A 16,743-nucleotide genomic window follows, 5' to 3' on the forward strand; every position below is an offset into this window, starting at 1 on the left:
TGACAGACGGGACCAGATGGATAGCACATGGCGGCCACACCTCACTTGCTCCCTGACATACAGGACCAGATGGATAGCAAAAGGCGGCCACGCCTCGCCTGCTCCCTAACAGATGGGACCGAATGGATAGCAAAAGGCAGCCACGCCTCACCTACTCCCTAACTGATGGGAACAGAATGAGAGGGGCAGGCGGCATCAGCAGTGGAGCTGCCACGTGTCTTGAGAAAGGGAAGGTTTGCCTCTTGTCTACATCGTTTTCTGGGGATAGTATATTTAGAGCAGTTGTGGTGTCTCCTTGACCATATAAAAGGAGGCTCGGGCTACCTTAGAAGATGGAGATTGATTCAAATAATACTCAAACAACAGGACTAGGGTATCATGCCTCGCCTGTGGCCCGAACTTGTATAATTCCTCTTGCCTCTGTGAATCTTGCGATCGTAGACTCAATCCTTCATAACTCCCACATCTATGCCAAAGTTTTTGAGCCCTGACCTTGCACCCCTAGGCCGAACTCCCAAAGGGGGTCCGTAGATCCCCGCTCGAGGAGCTCATGCTCTGACAGCTGGCACGCCAGGTGGGGGAGCATCGCTTGGGGTTTGAAAACTTTGTTTCCCGCCATCCATACGTAAGTACTCTTTTCGTCATCATCGTTTCCTTCGGCCGACCATGGCGGAGGGAGCGTGGAACGGTGCTCCGCCACCACCGCCTCCTCCGGCGTTCGGGAACATGGTGGTTGAGACCATGGAGGATACTAGCGACACCACTGAAGGGGGTGAATCCAGCCCCCATTAATGACACCGTAGACGTCACCGAGAGTCTCCTCCGACACCGCCACTGGTCGGCACTCCGGGAGCCGGTGGGGCCCCTACGGTCGAGCCGGCCGCGGTTGCCGCCGTGACTGCCTCTAGGTCCTGCCCTACCGGGCGTGCTGGTGAAGGATGCAGCAGCATGAAGCGTCGCCGCTTGGAGTTTGGCACCCCTGAGGACGCCCTCTAGGCCGCAGAGGCGCTTCTAAGACACCCCCCGGTCATGCCTGACCTAGGCTAACACTCAACGTTGGCTATACGATGTGGCCAAATGGTCACAACAACACAACGCTATCGCGTAGCACGCCAACCACCTCCTCGGCCACGTGGCGGAGTGCACAAAGGACCGCCTCGGCAGCATGAGGCCGCCGAACATGGCCTCCGTCAGCAGGCGATGACGTGCGAATAAGCGAGCCAAATGCCAGGAGCGACGCTCACCTCAGCCTCAAAAGGCGACGCGACACGCACCGAGAAGCGCGGGGCACTAGGGCTCCCCTTCTTTGGGAGGGACGCACACCCGCTAGCCGGGAGTGCGCCCCTCGTTGCTGTCCTCTGCGCAAGTCGCAAGAGGCAACTCGCCGGCTGTGGGCGTACACCCCCGGCGGGTGGCCACGCGTCCCCCACCATCGCCCTCCTCCAAGGGCCTGTGCCGGGCTTTCGTTGAGAGCCTACGGAGCATCCGCTGGCCCTCAAAGTTCTAGCCCAATCTAAGACGGTGACAGTATCAACCCCACTGAGTTCCTCTAGATTTATACCACGATCATTGAGGTGATAGGGGGCGATGACCGTGTCATGGAGAACTTTTTTCCCATGGCCCTGAAGGGCCAGGTGTAGGATCAAGATGTCGACTAGAGGGAGGGTGAATCGGTGATTTAAAAATAAATTACCCCTAATCAAAATTAACCTAAGTTGCTAGGCTTGGTGAAAGGCAGCACTAACTAGGCAACTAGGTTAAGTTTTGCAATCCTAGATGACAGTGGCTCAAGTAGCACTTGGAAAGTAAATAATTCTTTCTAAGACAAGTTTAGCAAGCCTAGGATGAAAGATCACAAGAATGTCTCTTGAAATGTAACTTGCACAAATTAAATGCAACAAATAAAGGAGACAATGAGACAAGGAATTTTTCACCAAGGCTCGGAAACTCGTCGATTTCCTAATCCCCGTTGAGGCGAGCCCAACTCAACCGCTCAACCACAAAGCCACCGCATGCCCTCTTCGTCAAGGGGTGGGCAAGGCGGGAGCCGGCCCAATGAGAGGACTACCCAAGCCTCGATCACTAGGGTTGTTCTTCCTCCACTCCAGAGAAGGCGAACACCAAGCCACTCACAAAGCGGCGCCGAGCCTCTTCTACAACCTTCTTGGAGAGATCACCGGGCAACTCAACCACAAGCCGTCTAGGAGGCGGCAACCTCGAAGAGTAACAAGCGATGACCCGACATGGAGATGATCAAGTGCCACACTAGCTCTACAATAAAGCAATGCACTTGACTCTTGGCTAGAACTTCCTCTAACACACTAAATGAATGAACCCTAAGCTCAAATGAGTGTGAGAGAGATGCAAGTGATGTGAGCAATTGAAATGGTAGCCAAGAGAGATCCCTTGCTACTGGTGGGGGAGTATTTATACCCCCATCAACACAAACTAGCCGTTGGGGTCGACATCCCCAAAATTTGTCTACTGCCAGTCAGACTGGAGGTATATGGCCGGTCAGACCGTGCTACTGTGCAACGGCTAGAAAACTAGCCGTTGGAGCTCGGTCAGATGACCTCATTAGCCTGGCCGATCAAATCGATGGTATTCAGTAGTTTAGACCGAGCCCAGCTCGTTCTAAGAGACTGCGGCTCCGTCGACTCTGTGTCAACCATCCCGAAGAGCATTAAATTGGTCTCCAGCAGGCCGGTCAGACCGGTCATGTACCGTCAGTCAGACCGGTCAGACAAGCTGGTCAGACCGCCACTGGGAGGCCGGTTAGACTGACCATTTACCTGTGGCCAGACCGACGAAACCCACTCGGTCGGACCGACCTAGGTCTAGCCGAGCTCTGCGAAATGTGCAAGAGAAAAATTGTGTTTCAAGTGTTTATGTAAATTACCTGATGTGGCAATTGAATTCATCTCTTTGCTAGGTCATTACCCCTTTTAATAGTACGTCAAGGCTAAAATAAACTAGCAAGTTTGATCACCCTTCACTAGTTTTACCGTCTTCTTTTCTTCGCTCCGTGCCTTCAACCTTTATTCCATCAATGATCATCCATGCGCACAAATGACGTGGTACTAACACCAAATTTACAACTCAAAGAGAATCAATTAGTCCACAATTAGCGCTTGTCATTAATTACCAAAATTGACAATGGGGGCCTAGATGCTTCAGTCTCCCCCTTTTTGTTAATTGATGACAAACACCACAAATAAATATAATCAAACATAGAACACAAGGACATCTTCAATAAAGCTCCCCCTAGACAATGTGCAATCACAAAAACAAATTTTCAAAGTGAACTTCAAGAAAATATTCATGAGCATAAGATGGTCACACATATATCAACATCACATCCACCATCCATGATAGCACAAAATCATAAACATAGCCATTCAACCATAAGAGTTATAAAGCATCCAAAGAGGTCTCACAAGGTGACAGACTATTACAGGACCACGAAGGGTCCAAAAAGACAAGGAGTGCAACAAAATGAAAGACAACACACAAGATAGAGTAATAGCCCATACCCCATACATAATATAGCCCAAGCACTTAACCTAGCAGATAGAGGTAGCTAACCTCGCTACTTCTAGTCCCATGACCAAAGATAAAAGCCTAGTTTTTCTCCCCCTTTTGGCATTAAGGACCAAAAAGCATCAATCTTGTGGAGGAGAAGGAGGACGCGCCGAAGAGGATGGATGAGAGACATCACGGTGACGATGATAGACAAAAGCTTGAGAGATCGCAGGTTCTAGTGCAAGTCACACACTCACAACTAATGGACAAACCCACTCAATTTGTTGCGAGTCACTTTCAGGATTCTTCCGCAAAGAATGATGACAAGGTACTAACAATTATTTACTTATAAACAATTACATTCTCTATATCATCTCAATTGGCTATTCGTTGTTCATTGCTATCCATTTGCAATGTAACATCTATCACTCAACAAAGACGAATCCCCTAAACTATTTGCAACCAAGTCTTATGATAATGACTCATTGATGGATGACAAAGTTCTCACATGCTATTACTTACAAACATTAATTCCTCTATCATTGCTAATTGCTACCCATTTTTCATCTGACAGCTATCACTCAAGAAAGATGAATCACCTAAACTATTTGCAAATGAGTATGATAATAATGCCACGTTGATGGATGTAAGGTACATACAATACATTACTTGAATGCAATATAATGCTAGTAAATTTATTTATGTGCATGAACACCCTATGTTTTCAGGGATCAAATAAATCAAAGGAGAGTCATGCCACGGGTACATGTGTACCATGCGTTCAAATCATTGATAGTGATAGTGATAGCTTGTTTGAGTTAGAATAGGTACCGATTATTGAACTTTATAAAAAAAAGCAACATGCACAAATATTGACTAATCAACTAACATCCTTGCAGCCAACACCAATAGGAGCTAGGCTAAGATGACCGAAACGAAGGGTTATCAAGTCAACACACATTTCATAATCAGACTTTGTCTATTATGACAAGAGATTCCCAAAGCCAAATACATCCAATAGGCCTGCCACGACAAATTCTCTCACTATGGAAGATGAGATTACACTCACATACATCTCGAAGTCAAAGGACAATAGACTTCTATCTACAATTAAGGGAATTAACATATTTTCTGAACATCTAAAGCCACTAGTCAGACCTGATGAAGTAACAAACAAAACCAAATGGTTAAACGACACTGTAAGCATTGCACCCTACTTTGCCATGACTATCAAATATCAACTTTTGCATTAATGGATTGATTAACTCTACAGGTGATAGATGCCTACATAGAAATTTTGAAGGACATGCAACCAAACAAACCTACGGCACTACTCCAAAATGCATCACAATGCCAGGTCTAGAGAGGTAACGGTGAAATGAAAGGCAATAGAGGGAAGATATACATGGAAAAGAGAGGTCAAGCTGCAATTAAGTTCCTACAACACGACATGGTAATGCAAAAAATAAAATTTTGATTTACAACTATCATAGTACTGAAATATTGTCTATCATGTAGGCTTTGCTCCCAATAAATAGAAACTCTAACCACTGGTATGTTGCAGTTGTCAATGGCGCAATAGAAAAAATTCAGATCCTCGACTCTGATAGGACGAGCAAGCAGGTTTATGAATCAGACAAAGACCTCAAAAATATCGTAAGATGAAAATCATATTCTTTTACATTATCCTAAATCTCTATGATATACACTAAATTCTCTTGGCAATACAGCTTAAAGGCATTGATAAATATATTGTTTATGGAACCAAAGAATGTGGTGTCATCAATACACTAAATTCTACCCTATGCAAGTCCCGCAGCAAAATGACAGGTGATGAAAAAAGTTGTGTTCACTAATTTCCTCTTCACTATCATTACATTACTACAAAACTCACACAGTTCGAATAACATGACATGACAGCTGGTCATGTGGTTTGTTTGCGTTGAGGTTCATTGAGCATTGGAATGGGAAAGAACTGTAACATACCCAAGCCCGTAAACCCGAGAACTAAATTTAACTTAAATGCATCATGTGGTTGGGAGTGATTTTAATTGTTTTAGGATCTTAATCATCTCATCATCACATGCAATAATAGACCTAAAGTCACAAAAATAATTAATTTGGTATTTATGTGCATCCAAAAAATTCTACGAAAATTCTGAAAAATACCTTGATATGTCAGAAATCAACCCTCAAAGTTTCAAAATTTTTCATTAAGGTTTGCTATCTCTTTGATCTATTTTAATCTCTCGAAAATCCTGAAAAACTGCTTAGTAGATTCAAACTTGCTCTCTTGGTAAAATTTATTTAAAAACCTCTTTTTGAAGTTTTGTTTCAGCCAAAGTCTTCTACTAACTTTCTTCTAACACCAAGAGGAGTGGCACATGCTGGATCACTCTTTAACCCTTTCTTTTCACCCTCCAAAAATCCTCTGCAGCCAACTCTTCTTAACTTAGCCTCCAAGCCAGATTTCAAATTTCTTTCAATGGCAAGTGGGCCCCACACCCCTAGGACCCACATGGCAGCCTCCCACTCTCTCCTCATAGCCTCCACCGCCCTCCATGCCCAATGGGAGCCCAAGAAACCCCATGATTTCACTAGCCACCCCTCTCTCTCTCACTCCCCCCACTTCACTCTCGCTTATTTCACAAGCTAGCGTGCCAGTAGCAAGGGCATCCTCCCCACATCGCGTTCCAAGGCCGAGCAAACGCATACCATGCCCAGATTGCCCGGAGCTCGGCCGTCTTTCCCGGCACCGGCAACTTAGGCGTCGTCGTTCTCCATCCCCGGTGAGTCCCTCTCACTTTCTTCCTATGGAACGTGATCTACGTATCACGCCGAGCTCCTTCGTGCCTCTTTTGCCCAAGAAGCAATCTATCAAACACGTGGTGGGCGCCACCGACCTCGCCGCCGGCCACCATCTTCACCGCTCCCGTGGACCTCGCTTCCTCCTTTTCTTCGCTTGGTGAGCACCCTGGTACCTTGGGACAGCTCGTGCACTAACTCTTTTGCACTAACCGAGCCCTTGCATGCAATAAACAAGCTATTGCAAGCACATGCATGGGCATACCTAGACATGTCGTCGCTGTTGCTCGTGTTCCATGGGCTACGGACCACCATTTCCCTCACCACCACCACTCACGGATGCACAAGGACCCCCTCTACATTTTCTCTTTTGCGCTCGAATTGATTCAAGCCACCGATCGTCGCCGGCGAGCTGAAAATCCAACTCACCCATGGCTGCCCCTTGTTTGAGCCGACCAGGGACCTCCTTCGGAGAATTCGACTAAAGCTAGGGTCCTATCCGAAAACTGCCTAGACACATATTACTGTAGCAAGGGAGTGCGGGTTGATTTCCTATCTTACGAGGGTCTTTCTACAAAACGCCCCTCACTTCAGAAAACGCCATTCACTGACATGTGGGCCCGGCTGAAATTAAATTTTGAAAACTGATTTCTATTTTTTTTTTAAGCTGAGAATGAGCAGAACTTCAAAATTTTTTAGAAAATTCATTTTAACTCCGAAAATTGTGAAACCAGTTTTGTTAGATCCGTGGAGCTGTGAACTATTTTAGAAAAATATAAAACTTGGTACTTTTTGTACAAACTTTTCCTTTATTTTTGTTTTGCCCTAAATGTCTCCTAGAGCTTGTTAAATCCATAACAAATTGAAAATAGCTCTAAAAATTGTGAAACTACTTCTGTTAATTTTCTCAAATCATGCTCTGTAACTTTGTAAAAGTAATTTTCTCCACTTCTGTACAAAAATGTTGCTTAATAAAACTTAGCCCTTTTTAAACCTTTTTAATTATTAAATGCATATCTCTGTAAAATAAAGTGATAAAATAAAAATTTCTTCACTAGAGGCCACCTGAGACCAGCACACACTCACTGCATAAGTCTCATGCATTTTCATGCATTTTTGGTTTTTATGCATTTTTGTATTTATCGTATACGCGTATTTTGAATAGAGGAAGAATACGTCGAAGAAGAAGAGGGTGAGTTTGTTGAAGACCAGGTTCAGGTGTTTGCGGACGAAGGCAAGTCAGCCCCTCTTTTGACCACTTTGATCCTATGTTTTATTGGGCTAAATAATTCTATTACAAACATGCATACGCTAGCTAGTATTAATTTTGGTAAAAGAAATTATATAAATGTGGGAATGGTAGATATGACCTAATTGCTGCATAACCCACATTGAAATATTGAATCCTTGCTAGTTGTGACCATAGGGTGCTCTTGGATACAATTATTGTGTTATTTGGGATTATGCTATGCTTATATTGCCGCTATATGCTTATATATTCGGTTACCGCCTTACAAATTACTCATTTTGATGAATGTTATATGTGAAAAAGGTTATTTTGATGCTGCTGGACAGAATTTTAAATGTGTGAGTATTGTGAATAGAAAATGGAGGAAACTTGTTTTTAGACTTGGGCGGCGAGTGGTGTACATATGGTAGTAGATGTGCACCGATAGGGGGAGCGTTCGCCCGGGTCGATTAAGGACCTCACTCTATGTCACCAACTAATGAAAACAGTACAAACCACATGTGCTAAGTATGGGCTGGCCTTAACCTATTAAGTTGTTTAGAGTTTAGCCTTGCATCTTGGTAGGCCGAAAAGTATGAGTTACCGGGTTTTGGTACCTTATCGGAACTTCCTATGGATTGTGATTTGTTGAAAATGATTAACGACATGTGGTATGCGATGATTTGAGCGGGCAGTCTGTCCAATACAACGTTGCCGTGCCTCGTGAGGGATTCCGGATAGGGTTCCTTACGGCGCTAGGTTAAAGCGTGGGCCCGCTACCTAGTGGCGCTACTTTGCTAGTAGCGTGGGTAAAACACACATCGTGCTGGTGCAAGGCTAGACAATAAACAATGTAACGGTTTTGTTATGACCTCTAGATCACACTCAATGTGTAGAGTGTGGTGATACCGACAGGTATCGGACAAACTAGAGCGATTCATATCATGTGGGCTTAAAAGTTGTACAAACTCTGTAGAGTCTAAAACTAATCGATTAGCCGTGCTCACGGTCATGAGCTGCATGGTGAAGTGTCATGAGTATAGTTTGTGATTTTGATAAACTCTTTGTGAACTTTAAAAATGGTTGGAATGTTTTGTTGGTGAACTTGGGTAAAGTTCGGTGAATGGTGATGATATGATGGTAAGTGGCGATGATCTACCTTGAGGGGTAGACGCATGTTATTTATTCATTTACATTACAAGTTTTACTAACTCTATACTATTGTTAAAAAAAATTCCGTTGAGAAAATGTTGTGAACTAAAACTGGCATTTATGCAAATTAACCTATACACAGCTTATCCTTGAATATGGCCAACATGTAGCATGCTAGGGTTGTCACCGACTTGCCAGTACATTAATTCGATTAATGTACTGATTTCTTGCTTTCTTTTACTTGTTTTTGGCTCAGACCCTGCTGCAGGTAATCACTATTTGGATGAAGAGTTTGATGCAGCTTGTGATTCCCAGGATGGTTTTAACTAGGGATTTACCCTAGCCGGTTTGCCTATGGGCTTTTGGGTAGTACGCTACCGCATGAACCAATATGTATGGCTTGTCGCCAAGTACTACTTAGAACTTATTAAGACTATTATGCTTTATGCTTAGAACCACTTATGATTCGTGCTTGAGATGAGTTATGTGAGACTATGTTGCATTCCTGGGCAACTAGTCCCACATGAGGATGGGTTTGAAATGGTTGAGATAACCGGGGAATATGCCTTTGTTGAGATCGAGTCTCTGGGGTACGCTTTTGGTTGCCACCATCGAGTGGTTGACGGGCGTATGACGTAGATGACTGGCGTAGCTATTCCAATGGTTATGTCTTCTATTTCATATCCGATGGCTTAGAACCTTTGTAGTGCCCTCTTCAAGACATGTTGGGGTCTGCGATGAGGTTGGGTGGTTACCGTAATTATTTGGGTTTAATTTGAGACCCCATCCATCCAGATATTTCGTGCTGACATGTCTCGGAGCATTGCACCACCTAGGCTTTGGGACGTCCTCACAAGAACTATTGCCTCAGTTTAATAAAATGGTAGGTATCTTATTCATTTATTCGTTTATTTTGTTGATCCTATGAATTTATGATGTACGATCATAGTCATTATCTATATTTTGTGATGAACAGTTGGCTTGTAAATTGATAGAATCTGGTTTGTAAACAGTTATGGTGCTGGTGTCGGTGCGTGTAACTAATGTCGGTCAGGTTGCGATATTTATGCCTGGAATTGGTTAGTTTGTCTTAATGTGTGCAGGTGACTTGAGGTCAACTGTAGTCAATGGTGAGGAACATGACTAGGTTCAGGGAGGAACCGAGGTCTGGATGGTTTGTATGTCATGTGACATGGTTGGACTAGGGTCGTGATTCTCGAAGGTCAATATCGGTCAATGGCAGGAGGATCGTGAGTAGGCTCAGGGAGGAGCTGAGGTCCGAACGATTGAGGTGCCGGGTGATGATGTTGAATACGAGGTGGCACATGATGGAGAAACACCGTGTGTGATGAAATTGTAACGGGCTTTACATGTGGTATTTGTAAGCGCCATGAAAATCGCGAAGTAAATTGGATTAAAGTTGGATAAGAAAAAAAAGAAAGATATATGCGGCGCTACAGTAACGAACACGGATTTAGTACAGTGCTACAACGGTGTCGGTTACTGTGGCAAAAGGAGGCACATACATGTACAAGCCGTACATACACTGATGTCCGTCCGTGAGTTCAAGCAGAGTTGGTTTCGGCCAAGCAAGGTTGATTCGGTTTGAGATTGGACTATGGCATGCATGCATGTCAGGCAACAGTTTGCTTTGTTTGATTGCCGTACGTGAGCATGGTGTTCAGCCGTAGCCCGTACGTGCGCAGGAGTTGGGTTCGGCCAGCCCGTGTGGCTGCATACGGTCGAGTAGAAGTCCGATAGAAATTCGACGACATAAATAGATATCGAGGGATGTGTTCTCGGTGTGTCTTTTATCTGATCTAGTTGTTAATTCTACATCGATAATTTTAAGAGGAATATTGTTGATGCACTTTGTAAATATCAGTTAAAGCAATAAAGTTGAGAGCATTCAATCTACGTCTTTTATTTTCATCCATTGATATTTTTCCGTATCCCGACGATCTGATTGGCGGCACAGGAGCGACGCGATCAAGTTAATCTCTGGAGCGGTGTAACCAGATTGGTGACATAGGAGTGGCGTAATCAGAGGTAATCTTTCATTTCCGCTAATAGATTTTTGGGTTTTGATTCAACCTACCATTCACCCCCCTCTTGTAGGTTTGTTTAACTCTGTTTCGATCCTACAAGTGGTATTAGAACCTAGTTTGCTCTATTGATCTTAATCGATCTTGAGCTTTTATAACATATCTACTGATACGTGTTTATTGATGTCATGTGCCTTAGTGTGTAAAGAAAAAGAGAGATTAAAGGAAATAGAAGAATGTTTGGAATATCAAGTTGATTTTCTAACGAAACACCGCTTACGTTTATCAGATTCTTGTGAAGATTTAACTGCTCAAAATAAATCCTTGATTGATTTGAATGATGAACTTAGAACTTCAATTGCTAGCATGACATCTGAAATTAATGCTCTTAAGTGCAATGCCTCTATGTCATGTGATTCTTGTGTTGACTTACATGATGAGCTTGTTAATGCTAAAGTTGAAATTGATAATATTAAATCCTTAAATAAGACTCAATGTTATTCTTGCCCTAAGATAATAGCTGAAAAAGAAAAGATTAATTTGGCATATGTTTTATGTGTTGATCAGTTAGTAAAGGCTAAAGCTGAAATTAATAAATTTAAAGTTGGCTCTTATAATATGTGATCTTTGATCGCTATTGCAAATGATGATATAACTTCTTGTGATCATGATAAAGTGCATATAAATATTGTTCCTTCTACTGTTAAGGAAACAAAACCTGTGATTTCTAAATCATCTACTTCTACTCGTGAAAAGTACACTTATTCTTTTTATGGAAAAGATGGACACTTGGTTGGATTTTGTTTTAGACTTGCAAGAAAATAGAAAAAGGGATATAGATCGTGAATTTGCAAAATCAAGGTGGCAAAGACCGTATTTTTCTTCAGATCAGCAGCCGGCAACAGTTAGATCGTTTTTTCAACGCCGGTCAAACTTGCATTATAGGATGGTTAGACCGTGTGGTGCGACGGTCAGACCGATCTTTTGTAAAACTTACGGATATGAATCGAGGTAAGTCTGATTCAATTTTTGTTCGTGCACATGTAAGCGTTGCTTTGCCTACTGGTTATGTTGGTCATGTGACTAAATGTTGGATTCCAAAATTTCTTATTTCTAACCCCAACACGGAGGCTTCGATATCTTCTCGTGTGTAAGTGTTTTTGTAGGCATACTCCCCATGTGCTTTATTTTCAGGACATATCAATTGCGTTTTTGATTGACAACTTTGATGATATGGCAATTGGATTTTTTTTAAAAAAACTTTAATTCTAATCGTTTTGCTACTTTTCGGAGAGAATTCAAGGTTGATTTGAGGGGGAGTTTATGCTTTTTAATGCATTTTTTTAAAAAAAAATCATGAATCGTGTGTTTTAAAAAATTAAAAAAATAAAAAGAGAGCTTTGTACTATGCTTTAAGTATATTATTGTGCTTGCTAGCAATACTTGTTGGGTTTTGTGGCTACTAGTTTAGCTTGTATGTATTTTAGTTTTGATATGAGTTATTGCTTTTACATTTAATTGATATAATATATGACATATAATTCTATTACTTCAATTAAGTAAATATGCAATGTTGATACTAGCACTAATTTGAATGATTGACATTCATATATATGCTTGTTGGTTTTTACATTCCTCATATGCTCTTTCAATGTGTCAAGTAAAAAATTTGCTTGTATTTATGCAAAAAAAATGAAAAAAATGGATACCGAATCCTTGGAAACAGTAATCATGACAAGGATGTATCCGAGATGAGAAAAAAATAGGTGCCAAATCCTTGGAAATAGTTTTTAAGATAAAGACGTACCCAAAATATGTTTGCCTTGACAATGAGCATGTCATTTTGAGAAAGAGTGTTTTAACCCACTTATTTGTATGTGATTGTCATTCTTCTTTGTTAGGCTAGTAGACATGTTGCATTATAAATCGTTGAAATCATGAATTTTTAATATTGATTTGATCTTAAATGTAATATATATGATTCCTGCATTAACTTGAATGCATGCTTGTTAGATAACTAGTCATTTTATCTACCTTGTTATTGCAATACATGCTCTTGAATTACTTTTGGTATATTGCAAATGCTCTCAAAAAAAAGTTCAAGTTAATTTTTGACATTTTTATAATATTGCATGGCATAATCTTGATGAAATCATTGTCAAAGGGGGAAAAATAAACAAAATGCATCTTGAAAGGGGGAGAAAAAAGTTTTGCTTCGCTTTTTAAAATAATCGATTTTGTGCTTTTTGACATATTTATTTGTTTTTATTCATCAAAAATAAATTTGCATTTTGGAGTTGTTGCAATGTGTTCATTAGGGGGAGATTGTAAGATCATAGTCATGATCTATATTTTGTGATGAACAATTGGCTCGTAAATTGATAGAATTTGATTTGGAAACAGTTATGGTGTTGGTGTCGGTGTGTGTAACTAATGTGGGTCAAGTTGCGATATCTGTGTCCGGAAACGGTTGGTTTGTCTCTATGTGTGCAGGTGACTTGACGTCAACTGTAGTCAATGGTGAGAAAGGAGGAACCGAGGTCTGGATGGTCGGAATGCCATGTGACATGGTTAGACTAGAGTCATGATTCTTGAAGGTCAATATCGAACAATGGCGGGAGGATCATGAGTAGACTCAGGGAGGAGTTGAGGTCCAGACGATCGAGATGCCGGATAACGATGTTGAATAAGAGGTGGCACATAATGGAGGAACACTGTATAGGCATAAAATCATAACGGGTTTCATATGTAGTATGTGTAAGCGCCGTAAAAATCGCGAACTAAAAGTCGGATAAGAAAAAAAGGAAAGATATATGCAGAGCTACAGTAACACACACTATAGATTTGGTTAGTGCTACAGTGTTGTTGGTTACTGTAGCAAAGGAGGCAGATACATGTACGTGTCGTACGTACACTGGTGTCCGTCCGTGAGTTCAAGCAGAGTTGGTTTCGGCCAAGCAAGGTTGATTCAGTTGGAGATTGGACTGTGGCATGCATGCATGTCAGGCAGCAGTTTGTTGTTTGATTGCCGTACGTGAGCATGGTGTTCGGCCGTAGCCCGTACGTGCGCAGGAGTTGGGTTCGGCCAGCCCGTGTGGCGTGCGGCTGCGTACGGTCGAGTAGGAGTACGACATAAATAGATACCGAGGGATGTGTTCTCGGTGTGTCTTTTGTAAGATCTAGTTGTTAATTCTAGATTGACAATTTTGATAGGAGTATTGTTGGGGCACTTTCTAAATATCAGTTGAAACAATAAAATTGAGAGCATTCAATCTACGTTTTCTGCTTTTCATCCATCGGTATTTTTCTAAATCCCGACGATCTGATTGGTGGCATAGGAGCAACGCGATCAAGTTAATCTCAGGAGCGGTGTAACCATATTGGTGGCATAGGAGCAGCATAATCAGAGCTAATCTTTTATTTCTGTTAAAAGATTTTTGAGTTTTGTTTCTAGCTACCATTCACCCCCTCTCGATCCTACACATGCATTATCAATTCTACTATGAATGATATGATTAAAGTCCAGGAAGACATTAAACGTCTTCATGAAGAAGCAATCCAACAAAAGACATGTGAACCTTGCTGCTAGGTGAAGACATGAAGATGCACATGTTCAACTGAATCTTCTATGTGGAATATTTTCTTTCTTGATGTAATATATGGTCTATAACAGTGGTTCTCTTCTAAATCCTCTAGTATATTCTAGCAACATTCCTAGGTTGCAGTTCATCACAAATAGGAACTGAAACTTATGTTTGAAGGCCTAAACTTTGAATTTTTTAATGATCGATCATCCAATACATCATTTTTGAGAGGCCTAAATTTTTGACAGCCGAGTTGCACATGAAATTATGGACCTGCACTTACACTGGGACATGAGCTCATCGGCCGGCAATCAGATTGCTGCGAAAGCAAAGTTTATTCAATTTGAACAAAACACACACCACACATTCTGTTATTCCAGAACAGAACAGATACTACTAATCACTCAAGAAAGAGATTTACTGCAAGATAAACAGAGCAGAAGAACTGAAGACTACAACCTCACTGCAGTGTTAACTGCAATGCATATTCATCATTATTGCCCTCTTCCACCATTAGCTTCCCAGAGAGTAAGTAGATTGTCTCCATGGATGCAAATTGCAAAGTTCAAACTAAGTGGGTAGCATTGGCACATGCAGCCAGCAAGAGTAGCATGGGCTGATGGGCACATACTACTACTACTCTTCAGCCTTATGGTTCTGCTGTGAGGCTGTAATATATATTTTTTACTGAATAAGATGCAATGAACACAATATCTCCTCATTTTGACAATCAAATTTGTTACAAAACAGTATCTGGATCAAAGGTTGGTGCTCAACTGCTACGAGTTCGCATCATGAAAGTGAAACTGAATGAAATGATTTTTCCAGGCTTACTTTTTAAAAGAGTAAACTCATAGAATATATGTTCAGATGAATTTTTTCAGGCTTACTTTTTCAGGTGACTGATTACGAAGTAAGCTGACAGAATGTATGTTCAGATGAACTCATATGCTACCACCAATAACATGGAGTAACTGATCAGCTTCCCCAATTGCAAGAAACCCACTAAAACGCTGCCTTGGCTTTGCGCGCAGCGGGTGGCCGATGACGGCTTCTCGCCCGTCTTAAAGAGTTTGGGCCAACGGCGTCTCGCCGGAATAGGGCCGTCTTGTGCAGCCTAAAGCTTGCCACTATATCAGCTGGAAAAAAGGTTTGTAAGACACATATCTTAAAATAAAGTAATTAGAAGGACTGACATGTATTATGAAGGACTAATACAGTAGTACTCCTAAACAACAGAATAACAGAGCATTCCGAAAGTGCAACTTCAGTAAACAGTAAATACCAAACAGAGTTTCCACATTATACAATCAAAAAAATTCATGAAAGTTCACATGGTATGGAATGGACTGCAACCTGAACTACTGGCCAGTAACTTACTACTCCGGTTCAACCATTCATTACAGTCATTTGAAAACTTTGAACAATGCAAAAAGGGAAGTGAGCATAAGTGCACAACAATACAAACTCAGTAATTGGGTCACACCTCAGGTCATATTCAGTAAATTGTATAGAACACAAAACAGACGCACAAAACAGAATTCGAAGTAAGATGGGATCTCAGCAATGAAGCCCCTCACCTTCAAACCCATCGCCCAGATCCGGCCCCTCCGATCCCCTCCCACACCGAGCAACAGCGGCGCCACGCATTTCAGCCGCACCACCCCACGCGCGCCGCCGCAGCACCGTCGGGTGGCGCTACCACCCCTCCCTCCTCCTCTTCCGCTGCCGCCTCCGCCCTCGTCCCCGCTGCCCGCCCCGTCCGGTGGCGGCTGATCCTTCCCCTCGATTGTCTTGCAGAGTTTGGGGCTATGGCGTCTCGCCGGAAAAGGGGTGAAAGTGTCTCGCCCGGCGGGCGGCCAGCGACAGCGTATCACCGGAATAGGTGCAAGGCGGCGGAGCCAAATTAATATAGGAGGGAGGGGAGGAAGGGAAGATGGGAGGGGAGTGTCAGGATCAACCAAACTAGAACTGAATGTCTGAAGAATTCAGTTAAGTCTGAAGAAGAAGCTGATGACAAGAAGTGAACACGGGAGAACACATCAACGGCTGGGATGAAGCGAGCTACGGCTTATGAAGATCGGACGGCAGCGCTGGAGACTAAAACACTGTTGACGTCACGGTTGTTGTCGTTTTCTTATTACTTTTAGACTTAAGCATGTTTTGAGCTGTGATTAGCTTAATTAAGCAGCTGATGTAATCAGGTCGAAACAAACAACCTATTAAGTCGATTCGGCCTGGAAGGGGAAAGATACGGAACCCAAATTATCTTCTTTGTTCTGAGTAGTTAGGGTTAGGATAATTGTCTTGCGGTGACCACCATATCTTCTCTGAAATTTCGTTCAGTTCGTCAGGAATTCGTGATTTCTAGTTAGAGTCCTGACAGAGGTATCAGAGCTCGAATCTG

Source organism: Oryza brachyantha, chromosome 4 (assembly GCF_000231095.2).
Source record: "Oryza brachyantha chromosome 4, ObraRS2, whole genome shotgun sequence".
Lineage (NCBI taxonomy): Eukaryota > Viridiplantae > Streptophyta > Magnoliopsida > Poales > Poaceae > Oryza > Oryza brachyantha.